The sequence below is a fragment of the Nyctereutes procyonoides genome, unplaced genomic scaffold (assembly GCF_905146905.1).
Source record: "Nyctereutes procyonoides isolate TBG_1078 unplaced genomic scaffold, NYPRO_anot_genome, whole genome shotgun sequence".
In the NCBI taxonomy this organism is placed as follows: Eukaryota; Metazoa; Chordata; class Mammalia; order Carnivora; family Canidae; genus Nyctereutes; species Nyctereutes procyonoides.
In genome coordinates this window covers 7,873,264-7,885,804 of record NW_026575020.1, presented here as the reverse complement: position 1 = coordinate 7,885,804, position 12,541 = coordinate 7,873,264, and positions in this window count along the sequence as shown.

The window sequence follows — 12,541 nt, the reverse complement described above, 5'->3', positions numbered from 1 at the left end:
CATGCAAAGCATATTAGCTTGGGAGCCCAGCAGACCTAAATGCTAATCCCACCCCCACATCTTACTAACTTGAGCAGATAAAACTTCCCTGTGCCACCTTAGTTTTCTCATCTGTGAAATGGACATCATAAGAAGCCCATTCTCACAGGATTGTGAAGATTTAGTGAATTACTCTAAGTGACTGGCATATAGTAGGTGTCTTCAGTTGTTTGCTTCCCTTCTTTCTCTTGGTTCCTTTGACTCACCCACAGGGAATATGCCTGTCTCCATCACTTAATCTACCTGAAGGGTACGAGGGCCAACCTGATTAAAAAGCTGTTATTCCCAGAGGACTTGGTGATGGCTGGAGAAGGTGTCAGAACAGAAATCTGCAGGGCAGACAATCTGCCTTCCTCAGCACCTCATCCCTCCCTGCGGCCCAAATACCAACGACGTGTTCAGGGCAGCCTTCATTCTCTAGCTAATCCCGAAGTCACTCTGAGCTCTCTTCCCAAGTACGGGGATGCTTTGGAGGGTCTGTCTCCCTCGGCAGTGTGTGGAACACTTTCACACTGGGGATCTCAGCTAATCCTCACCACCTGGTCAGGTGGGGCAAGTATGGCTGTCCCCATTTCACAGATGAAGAAACCAATGCTCAGAGCAGCTCAGCACCTTGCCCAACATTGCACAACCAGTGAGGGGCAGAGCTGGCATTGGATCCCCAGCTTCTGGACTCTGAGGTTCTGTTTTTTTCCCAAAGCATCCCAACTGTCTCTGGATGGGTGAAGGAGGAAACAAGGAGACAGGGACAGAGCTGTTAGCAACTGGCTGTTGCATGGCCTGATAGGGCCTCTGGCCTGGTGTGGGAGGGTGATCTGAGTGAAGCCCCAGCCTCTGTGCGGGACAGAGGTAGTACAGCGACAGGAGTCAAGACTGGGAGAGAATTAGGGCAGCAGGGTGAGAATTCTGTGGAGTAATTATTTCACATCTTGTTTCCTCTGTTGGAATAAGGCATTCTAGGGGGTAGGTCTGCTTCTCTTGGAGAATCCTCCACTGTGCATGTACAGCTGGCCCTCATGAAGAGTTTGGGAGTCTCCATCACTGGAGGCATTCAAGCAGAAGTGGAGAGACACTCTAAGATGTGGCTGAGACCCTGAGCTTAGGGACAGAAGGCAGTTTGCTGCAGTTTGCTGCTGGGACACTTGGCTTAGAGTTTCAGAGCCTCATTTTTCTCATTCAAAAGCCTCATTTTTCTCATCTGTGAAGTGGAGTTAATAACACCTACCAAATAAAATTGTTGTGAGAATCCAATGACGTACTGTATGTGACTAGCAGAGTGCCCAGCACATGGAAAGCTCATAATGTGGCTTTTTTATGATGTATGTGGTTGAGGGGCTCTATCATGGGATAGAGGGAAATGGGGTAGGTGCTCACTAATGTCTCTCCAATTCTAACAGCATATGATTCTATCCCATAAGCATCAGGAAAGGAGCTAAGTAGAAACCAGGAAGCAGGTTGACTCAATGGAGGAAACTGTTCAAAATAAACAGAACCCCCATTCAGAGTCCCTAGGGATTTGAGACTGACCCATGGACTTTTCCTACCATGCCCTGCCTGTGCCCATCTTAGGCAAGTCCCAAGGTCTTGGGTTGGGACCTGGTCCTTAGAGAGCCTGGACATCATTAGCCCTGAACAGGGTACCAAGAGTCCCCAGACAGCCTGGTCCACCCTAGAAGTCTAGCTTCCGCCAAGAACAGGGCCCAAATGTTCTGATTTGGCCGGCACCTGCCCTAACCACAAGCCCTTCACCGGCTCAAGCCTCTAAACCAGCCAGATGACGTGGCACCTCCTGGAGGGTAGTGGTAGCTCCTGCATGCCAGGCACCCGGGCTAGGAGAAGCCCTCAGGAGTCCCTGGAGCAGCCGTTGGCTCACTTTCAAAGTTCTGTCATCCTTCTTACAGCTAGATGCACCTCTGAGATCCCCAGAGCCAGGGGGTCTCCAATTCTGGGATGAAGAAGATCTGGAGTGGGCCTGGAAAGCTGCATATTAATAAGCACCCCTGTGAGAAACTGATTTGGCCCAGCGCCCTTAACCCGCCCTCTCTCCCGGGAAGCTGAGCCTGAGAGGGGATGTGACTGGGCCAAGATGACATGCCAGAGCTGGATGCAAGCCCGGCTCTCCGGACCCTGGTACAGGATGTTTTCCAACCCAGCTATTCATCAAGGCTCACTCCCCAAGAGCCATGGAGGAGAAGCTCACACAGGAGTCTTTCCTGAGCATCCCCCAGGGCCCCCTTTTAGAGGCGGTGTCAGTTACGTGAGCCCTGGTCACCCTCCCAGAAATGGCCACTGCCCAGTGAGACTGGAGCATCTCTAACTCACTGGAGGCCTCTGCAAAGTCAGGGTGTAGGAGCAAGTCGGTGTTGGGGGCCAGATCCTTGGAGGGTCACACACAGCCATCTCGCTGGCAGAAAACTGGTCTGATTTGAGAAGAGCTTCTGTGTCCACCAGCACCTAGCACAGCAGCTGGCACACGGGCCCGCACAATGGCATGTTCAATAAATTGGACAGTGATTAATGTCGATTGGGCTCGATCATCTCCAAGGCTGCCTGCCCCTCTGCTCCGGGGCAGGAGGTATGGGGGAGACAGCGAAGCCTGGAGAATGCTAAACGGTGGGCACTCTAAGCAGACGGTGGCCAGGGAAAGGCAGCCAGGAGCGGGGAGAGGGTTAAGCTGGCAGCCGCGCATCAGACACCCCCACATCGCCCCTGCGGACTGGCTCCCAGCAGATCTCAGCCCCAGAGGCTCCATGGACAGACCGGGTCTTAGCGACAGTGTGGGTCATGTGGGCATGTTGCCTTTGTGACTGTGAGCACGTGACTAGTGTGTAACTGAGATTGTGTGCCTGTGACTCTTGCGTGTGGCTTGGGTGTGGCCCTGGGCCTTGTGAGGGAGCTGTGTGGTTGGGGGCTGCATGTGACCGTCCGTGTGGCTGTGTTTGTGTGACTATGTGCAGAGAAATGGGCGTTGGCCATGTGATGTTCTGTGTGGCTCTCGGAGACTGGTTTTGAGAGCGGCCGGGTGTTGGGTGTGTGCATGTGGCTGTCTGCGTGGCTGTGTGTTGCTCTGCGTGACCTGCGTGCACCTCTGGGTGGAGACAGCTGCCGTGGACGTGTGTGCTTGCGTGGGACTCTGCAGCACTGTCTCCGGGTGTGCCCGCCCATCTGTGTGGTTGTGTGCACGGGTGCCACTGCCTGGTGGGCCACTGCTGTGTGTTGCGTGTTGTGTGTGCAGCTAGCTGAGGGGCCCTCAACTGTGTGTGTCACTGTGTGTCCCTCAGGGACTCAGCTGTGTCACCATGTGACTGTGACTGTATGTGAGACAGCATGCCCCTCAAACCACCTTCCCTGGGTGGCTTTGATGTGGTTGAGCTTCTAGGGGCCATAAGGACGCCTGCCTCACTTGTGAGGACTTCAAAAGATGGCTGTCCTCTCTGCCCAGCGGGGGAAAACCCATTTCCCCCTCACCCTTACCCTCTCCTCCCGGTGGCCTGGAGGACAGGCCTGTTTGTTTTCCTATTTTTACTGCTTCGGATGAGTTCATGGCCGCAACTGACTCACCACTCTTTCCGAGAGACTTGGGGAAGGAAACAGGGGTTGCTTAGTCGGGGCCCCTGCCTACGAGCCCCAGGGGCTTTTAGAGCAGGGCCAAGGAAGACATCTGGGTCCAGGGCAGGCTGTGTGAGCACCTCCAGCCTAGAAGGTCAACGAGCCTTCTATAGAGGTCATTGTCTGGTCCATGCCTCCTATCCCAAACAAGGAGGCCTCCCTCCTTATGTAAGGTTTCTCCCTCCCCTTAGCGGCCAGGTCGGTTGAAAAGCAAGCTGGAGTTTTGGGAGGAGACATCTCACCCAGACCCGTGTCCCTACAGGTAATTGGCGCAGTAGCAAGGATGTCCTTACTCAGCAACACTGTTTGGGCGCCCCCTATGGGCAGAGGTTGCCGCAGCTGCAGGAAGTGGGGCTTCAGGATGGAGACCTGGGCGATTTGGGTGGGAGAGACACAGTGGAGGCCTGAGGACACACCAGTCTTAGTGAGGAGTCAGAGCTCCCATGCACAGGCTCTGAGACAAAGTACAAAGAACAAATTATCATTCCCTGGGCTGGAAGAAGAGTCATGTTCTCAGTCTGAAGACGGATCAGAGAAGGCTTCTGGAAGGGGCTTTAGGGACTCAGGTGCAAGTCTGCAAGCCGGGAGTGAGTGCATCCTGGAGAATAGACATCTGGGAGGGTCCGGGATGGAGCAAATACAGGAGACAAGGGGAGGTGGGGAGACCGAGATGACATAGTCCTCATATGGGGGTGATAGGAAGGGCTTGGGCTAGACTCTTGTCCATGTGGCAGAGGAACTCAGCCTAAACAGTCTGTGGACAGGAAATCCCCTCTGGTATCTACCCTGCATCCCTCCAGCTGCAGCCAGTACACAGCTACCCGTGTCTGGCTGTCCGGGAGGGAGCTCTGCGGCTGGGGACCACCCCTTTCTCCTGCACTCTCCTGGCAAGCCCACACCCCACCTTCACTCCCAGCCTGCTTACCCAGACTGTAGGCCCCCACATCCTTTCTGAAAATCACCCTGCCATACTCTTACCGTAGCCGAGGCCATGAAAACTTTCCTCCACTGCTGCCCCCCTTGCCAACTGCCATGGAGGCTCCTTCCACTCCTGGAACTGGCTAATTCACCAGAGCCCACCACTCCACCCACCTGGCCCTGGTGCGAAACTCCCCCACTTCAGAATTAGGGGTTTTGGGGCCATCCTCCTGGGGGAATTGAGAAGAACCTCTGACTAAGGAAGCCAGGCTCTGGGGAAATTGCTGGGCAAGGCATTTAGCCTCAGTTTCTCCATCTGCAAAATGGGGCTGACAGCGCCTGCCCCGCTGGGTTCCCAGAGCGGGTGGGGAATGCTCCAGTGAGCTCATGGGTGTGAAGGTCCTAGTGAGCCATAAATAGTCTCGTGTCCGTGGGAGGGAAGGAGGGAAGCTGTTATTCCAGCTGGGCCTGGCTGCCCGAATGGAGGGCTTGGCCAGTGGGGGGCTGGAGAAACTGCGAGGGTCTCCATGCCAAGTGCTGACAACTGGAGAATTCAAGACTGGCACCCTAATGAGAGCTGGGGACCAGCAAGGCTCTGCGGAGCCACACCAGGGACACGTGCTGGGGTGACAGCAGCAAAGTCCATGACATAAGGACTTTGGGTCAGTCACTTGGACAAGTGACTGTGACTGAAGAAAACACTTTTGGGAAGATGGGTGAGAATCCTAAGGTCACCAATAACATCACTCTTAGCCTCTCTTGACATCCCTGCCTCTGCAGGCAGCAAGTGGAGGGACCATCTTCTCTGCTCCTCTGTCCCTGAGCCCCAGGGACAGGAGGCTGAGCGTGTTAGCTGGCATGGACTCAGGGGATTCGCCGTGGCACTTTCTGGTCAGGAAAATTCTGGAACTACAACCACTTCCCCAGGAAGGTCTTGTTGAATCTTTCTCTAGCCTGTCAGAATGATGGTTCCAGATCCTGCTCCTTCCTCTTTAAATGGGCAGTCTGATGCCTCCCCTCATGTACCCTCTGCCCCCTCCAATCCATCTGCCCACTCTCTCCCCCTACATTCTCCATTCAGCCTTCCCCTCTGAGGCTTGAAGCTGGCAGCTCTTTCCAGAATGCCCTCCTCCAGGACACCCCCTTCAGCCTCAGATCAAGTCCTGTCTCTGCCAATCTCTGCCTTCCTGGAGAAGGAGGCTTTGCAGGATGAGTAGGATAGGCAGAGGAGATAAGAAAGGCAATGTGGATAGAGGGCATGGCACAGGGATGACCACGGTGTGCTTAGTGGGGACACAGGAGTAAAGAGAGTGTATGGGAAATCTTGGGAGTGAAAATTGGATCAAGAAGTTCAGAGCAGGGATGCCTGGGTGGCTCAGCAGTTTAGCGCCTGCCTTTGGCCCAGGGCGTGATCCCGGAGTCCCAGGATCGGGCCCATGTTGGGCTCCCTACATGGAGCCTGCTTCTCCCTCTGCCTACATCTCTGCCTCTCTCTGTGTGTGTCTCTCATGAATAAATAAATAAAATTAAAAAAAAAAGAAGTTCAGAGCAGACATGGAGATCCTTGAATGCCGAGTAGAGGCATTTCGATCAGACACAGTAGGAAACAGGGAGCTACAGCAGGTTCTTGAGCAAGAGAATGAAGTTTGAAAGGGAAGGAATGGGCCTTCCATTTATTAAGCGTTAACTGTTGTCCAGACTTTTGGTAGGCACTTATTATGTGTTCCCACGTAACCTTCAAGAAACCCAGTAGGATATACATTGTCTCCATTTTATGGGTGGGGAAACGGACACTTGGAGAGGTTAAGTGACTTCCCTAATATCATAGAACTGGGGACAAAGTGAAACAACTGAAGTCTGCTGAAGTCCAGAGCCCCTACACTTGCCAGCACAACACAATTTCTGCTGGAGCCTGGGGGTCAGAATCTGGCAGGACCCCTCCCCTCCTCCCCACCCTCCCTGACCCCTTCCTTGGTGGAGTTTGCTTCAGGGGCTGGGAGTGTTTGGGGCCAGTGGAGGTGAAGCTGCCTCAGCGAGTTGATGGAGACAACAGGGACCAGACAGGGGACCGCTCATCAGTGGTCATCGACCAAGAAGTCTGGAGGGCAGGGGTGAGTGAGGAGTCAGCAGTAACTCTGGGCCTTCGAGCCTGCCTGTCCAGGAACCGGGAAGGACAAGGTGTCGGGTTCAGGACACACTGAACCTGACACAGTGGATCAAGCAGAAAGGCCCTGGCTTCAAACTCAGTGGAGAGGCCTGAACTCCAAGACCTCTGCCTGTCTCTTCCAGATGAGACACTCAGAGAATGCGGCCTGTGGTACCTCCTTCCTTAGCCTCCCCTCTGGCCCTCAGAGTGGAGCCTGGGGTGCATCTGGAAAGATGCTGATGGGCAGCCTCCCTTATTACCTCCCATCCTCCTCCTACCTCAGTCCGTGGCACGCCCTTTGAGGCCTGGGAGCCAAAGGACCAGCTCCTTTGGGTTGTACCAACCCCGCCAGCCCTTGGGCTATCAGCACATGTCTCTCTCCTTTCCCAGGCTGCTCACTGATTCAAAAGCTATCTCTTAAGCACCCACCATCTCAAGGCCCATGCTGGGTCCCAGGGATACAGTGTGTCCTCAGAGAGCTTATGTTCTAGCGGGGAGACAGACAATAACCCAGAAATGAAAGAGAAGCTCATTTCAGGTAGCAACAGTGCTGTGAGGAAGAAAGAAGCAAAGTTGTAGAGACAGAGAGACACTATTTTTATTAGGTCATTTAGTGCGCCTCTAAGGAGAGATCTCTTGAGCTCTGAATGACAAAAATGAAGAAAAGTATAGGAAAGAGCATTCTGGTTGGAAGGAACGGTAAGTGCAAAGGTCCTGAGGCAGGGGGCAGGCCAAGTACATGTGAGAAACAGCAAGAAGGCCAGTCAGCCTGGAGTGCAGTGAACGAGGGGGAGAGTAGGGGAAGATGAGGCACGCGAGGCAGGCAGAGTCCCGATGGTGTAGGGCCTGTAGAGTTTCTGTATTATTTTGAGTGAGGTGAGAGCACTTGGGGCAGGGCAGGGTGAGGCAGGGGAGCGGCATGTTCTGATTTAAGTTTCTCAGGATCCCATTGGCTGAGGGGCTGAGTGCTGATCAGCCTGTCATCTCCCATCCTGCACCTCCAGGATCTTAATGCCCTGCAGCCCCCAGCCTCTTCTGCATATCTGGACACAGGCTTCAGAGAACATTCTACGGGAGCTGCCTTCATTTATTGTCTCTTAATGAGAAGGTTCTGAGGGGAGACCTGAGAGACCCCTAAGGGAGTGACTATCATAGAACTGCCTTGTTTGCCCTGTGGGGGTTCCTTTTCTTCCCAGCCTGGTAAGGGGGTACCTGCATGTTAGGGGATCCTGACCAGGGCCCACACCAACACCTAGACAGAAATTCACATCCAAAGAAACTGAAGGAGCTAAGGGAAGAGGGGGTGGAGCCAATGGCTCAGCAGATGACCTTTGCCCTCTGTTGACCCCTCCAGTCCTGCTAGAGCCCCTGGGTGCCCAAGTGGGGCAGGGGGCAGCCTCTGTCTGGGTGGGGCCTGTGGAATCTGGCGGATCTCCTGGGGGCTGCCCCTGGGGATGGACGCCCAGCAGCGCTGGGAAGGAACTGAGTCAGATCCGGAGAGCACCAGGGGCGGCCTGGCTGAGGTCACAGTCTAGTGGCTGGAGGTGGCCTCCCGACCCGAGTTCTCCACCCCCAGCTGGTGTGTTTGTCCAGAGGGCCCTCTGACATGCACCAGGCTCCTTCCTGGACTCACTGTGGCACTCCTGGGACCCAGGATGCTCAGAGCCAAGACCAGGCTGTGGCTGGGCTCCAATCCCCACCCTTCCCCATGGGCCCGATTGACAAGGGAGCGTGACCCTGTTCCCCTGGAGCCCGCAGACTTGGGGACAGACATGCCCCTGCCCTCAGGGAGCCCCCAGTCTCTGGGAAGACCACAGAGATGGAGATCAAAAGGAAACTCTCCAACTGAATCAAAACTGGAGTGGAAGATGATAATGGTGGGAGGGAGGATCGAGTGGAGTGGCCCCCAAGGAGGGTGGAGGGAATGAGGCCGGGCCCAGGCTCTGAGACCCTCTGTGGACACAGGGCTCCTCGGCCCAGTGTGTGTCCCTCCTGTACTGCCACCCAAAGGCTTGGCCCAAAGGCAGTCGTAGGCTTTGGCTACACCCTTGAGCCCTTGGAGGGAAGCCCCTGCCCTAAGAGCCTCCGGGGGGCACAGTCCCAACATGAGGGTGTCCTTGGGACCCATGTGAGTCCGCTCATCCCTGGCTCCTGCATCTGGAAGCTCGGTCTCTGACCCTCTCGTACCCACAGTGCACTGAGGCAGGGAGTTGTGCAAGGGTCAGGAGGCAGGGCGGCAGGCTGGCTGGGGAGGGGAGATTCCTGTCTCCTGCCCGGACTCCCTGAGGCCTTCCCTCCCCAAAGCCCTGGCTTGTGTGTGCAGCAAGCGCCCTCCTCCGCGGTTGTAGCCGGCTGTCAGAGCTTGTTTGGCCTGAGGGTTCTCACCCCAGTGCCTCCTCCCCCTTACCTTCCGCCCAAGAACAGCAGCCAGAGGCCTGAGACGGGAGGCAAGCCAGGGGCTAGAGCCAGCCTGAGCCGTGGCTGAGGCTCCAAGTCCAACAAGAGAATCAAGTGCCTCCCGGACAGAGCCTCCTGCTGGGGGTTGCCTGCCCGAGGTGGCATCGGTGAGCTGCCCACCCCCTGCCCCAGCCCCACCCCCCACAGGAAAGATAGGACTGAGCCCCTGACCCAGAAACACAGCAAAGTGGGGTCTAGATTTAGGGCCATGAAAATCCAAGGGCCCCGGGGAGAGATGTCGGTGAGCGGTTTTACAAAAGTCTCAGCCATCTCCAGGTGGCACTGGCTGCCTTGGGAGGGGGTGAGCTGCCCATTGGAGAGGCATTCAAATAGAGGCTACAGAAGTTAATCACACTCTCACTGAATATTCATTGAGTACCTTCTGTAGGTGGCCCAATCCAGGCAGTAAGTGGGGAGGCAGGTGTTGAACCGCATGATAGTTTCAAGTCCCTTCCAGCCCTGACATCCAAGACAGCATCAATCTGGGCGGGGTTCTCAGAGGAGGCCACCAGAAAAAAAAGGGGCTTCTATCAGGGGCCGGATTGGCCGGGAGCCTGCCTAAGTCTGGGGCCAGCTGCTGCTAGACATCAGTCCCTGCCCAAGGAGGTGAAGGGGCTTAGGTCTTGGGGTTGCAGCGTGGGGAAGGGGAGCCAGACAGCTTCTTAGAAAGTGGCAGGCAGGTGAGCGGGTCTCCCCAGTGATAATTAAGGAACAAAGGTGCCGAGGAGCAGGGAGCCTGCGCAGGCCTCTGGGGCAGGCTGGCTAATGGGAGCCTGGAGGAGAGGTAATAACAAGCAGAGAACGAGCAGACAGCCCGGCGTCGCTACGCCCACAAGCCGCCCCCTCGCCCTCCTGCGCCAGAACAATAACCCAGCGCCCAGCTGGGGGTGAAAACATATGGATAATGCACAGGGCGGGCAAGCTGTTCCGGGGCTGCTGGGAGGCTGCAGGGATGTGGATCCGTGGGGCCAGGGGGTCTGCAGGGAGCAGATGAGCCTGGGAGTGGCAGGAGGGGGTCAGGGTGAGGGCAGGGATGGGGGCAGAGAACTTAGGCAGGTGCCCTTCAGCCTGGAATCCTGAACATGTATGAGTGCCTGAGAGGAGATGCTTAAAGGGAACACTGTCACCCATGACTGTCTTCTGGTGACTCACCTCTCCAGATGGTGGAGGTAGCCATTGAGGCAGGAGTGCTGGGCTCAGAGTCAGAAAGCCTGGGCTCTGCTTCGGCTTTGGATCGTACTGTAACCCAGGGGCCATGTTCTTGGATCCTGGGCTTCCCCACCTGTTGAAATGAAAACAATAGTCTGTACCATGCGGGGTGATGGGATGGATCAGTGTGCTGCTGTGCAGGAAAGCCCCTGGCCTGTAGCAATCCTTAATACAGGTATCCCCAGCCCGAATGGAAATCACATTCTCACCTGGAGCCATACTCCAGGTTAGTCCTCCATCGGAGCCTGCATGAGCCAAATACACTCACAAAACCTCGCACACCGTGTGGACCTCCCCACACTTTCCATCTCCCTGTATATACCCACACACATACCTGTGTGTCACACCTGTGACAGTGGAATTCCTGAACTTCCCTTCCCACAGATTCCCATAAGGGCATGCATATCTTTAAAGTTTACTCTGCAGCTACACCACCAAACAGAGGCCCACAAAGCTGCCCCAACTCCAACACCAGCACAGTGTGCATTTTTGTTCACTGTACAGAGACCCATCAACGAATAAAGGGGTGCTGAACTACGTTATTAGTAGACCCTTGAACAACATCGGGGATTAAGGGCACTAAGCTCCCACCTCAGTCAAAAATCTGTATATAGGTTTGACTCCCCTGGAACTTAACTACTAATATCCTACTGTTGACAGAGGCCTTACTGGTAACATAAATTGTTAATGCACGTTTTGTATGTTGTATGCATTATACACTGTATTCTTACAGTAAAGTCATCTAGCGGGGATCCCAGGGTGGCTCAGCGGTTTAGTGCCTGCCTTCCGCCCGGGGCATGATCCTGGAGTCCCAGAATCACGTCCCGCATTGGGCTCCCTGCATGGAGCCTGCTTCTCCCTCTGCCTGTGTCTCTGCCTCTCTGTCTCTCTCTCTGTGTCTCTCATGAATGAATAAATAAAATCTTAAAAAAAAGAAAAAGAAAAAGAAAAGAAAATCATAGGGACGCCTGGGTGACTCAGTGGTTGAGTCTTCAGCTCAGATCATGATCCCAGGGTCAGGTTGAGCCTTCAGCTCAGATCATGATCCCAGGGTCTGGGGATCGAGTCCCGCATCGGGCTCCCTGCAGGGAGCCTGCTTCTCCCTCTGCCTTTCTCTCTGTATCTCTCATGAATACATAAAATATTTTTTAAAAATCATAGAGAAAATACATTTATGGTATTGTATTTATTAAAAAAGAAATTCCATGTGCAAGTGAACCGATGCCGTCCAAGCCCGTGTTAAGGATCAACTGTGTACTCACATGTACCATACGTGCACACACAGCCACATGGACTTGTGCACGTGACTAAAACTTTGGGAACGGGGCTGAGGGATTGTTTAATCCCTGCCTTAAGACTGGAGACCAATCAGCATTCTCACAACTGATGGTTGTCTAGTCATTGGAGATTTCTGCTTGCACACACTTTGTACATGTATTCACATGCACTCACACCCACTGGGGCGTTTGGCTAGTATAGTAATTGGTCTTCTCCCTTCCATAGCCCTCCTTGTTCCAGTCTGGTCCTACACAGATTCAACTTCCTAAGACCCAGCTTTCCCGTGTCTCTCTGCTGCTCCAACGTCCTACATGGCTCCCCACTGCCCTCTCTAAGATAAAGTCTAAGTGTTTAACCCCGCCATTCCTCCTTCCAGTTCTTCAGGGGCTTCCCCCAACTTCACAGGACCCCAGTAATCTTAGAAGATATCAATACTGTCCCCCAATCCAGTCGGTGAATCCTCTGACAAGTGGTGGCCAAGCTTCCTTTGAGGTCCCAGTGAGGAACTCACTGCCTTCTGAGCTAGCCCATTTCATTTCATTGCAGATAGGCTATAGTTAGTTGGGCTTAATCCCTTGAAGGCACCCCAGCCTGGTTCAACTTCTGCTGCCTCCTGGCAGTATTCCGTAATCTGCTCTGTGGCTCTGCCTTTAGCATTCCCTCCTTCATGCCAGCTGCGGTTCCATGACTTCTCTTTGCCACAGGACTCCGAGCGTCTTGGGGACAGGGTGCTTGAAATAGCACAGATGCTCAGTGATCGGGGGTCTGTTCAATGGCACGCACCTGCACACACATCCATGTCCAAGTGAGCGTGTGACCATGTGTGTGCAGGCCTGTCCCTGCGCACTCTGGGCACTCACAGAGACTGTGTGTTCTTTTTTTTTT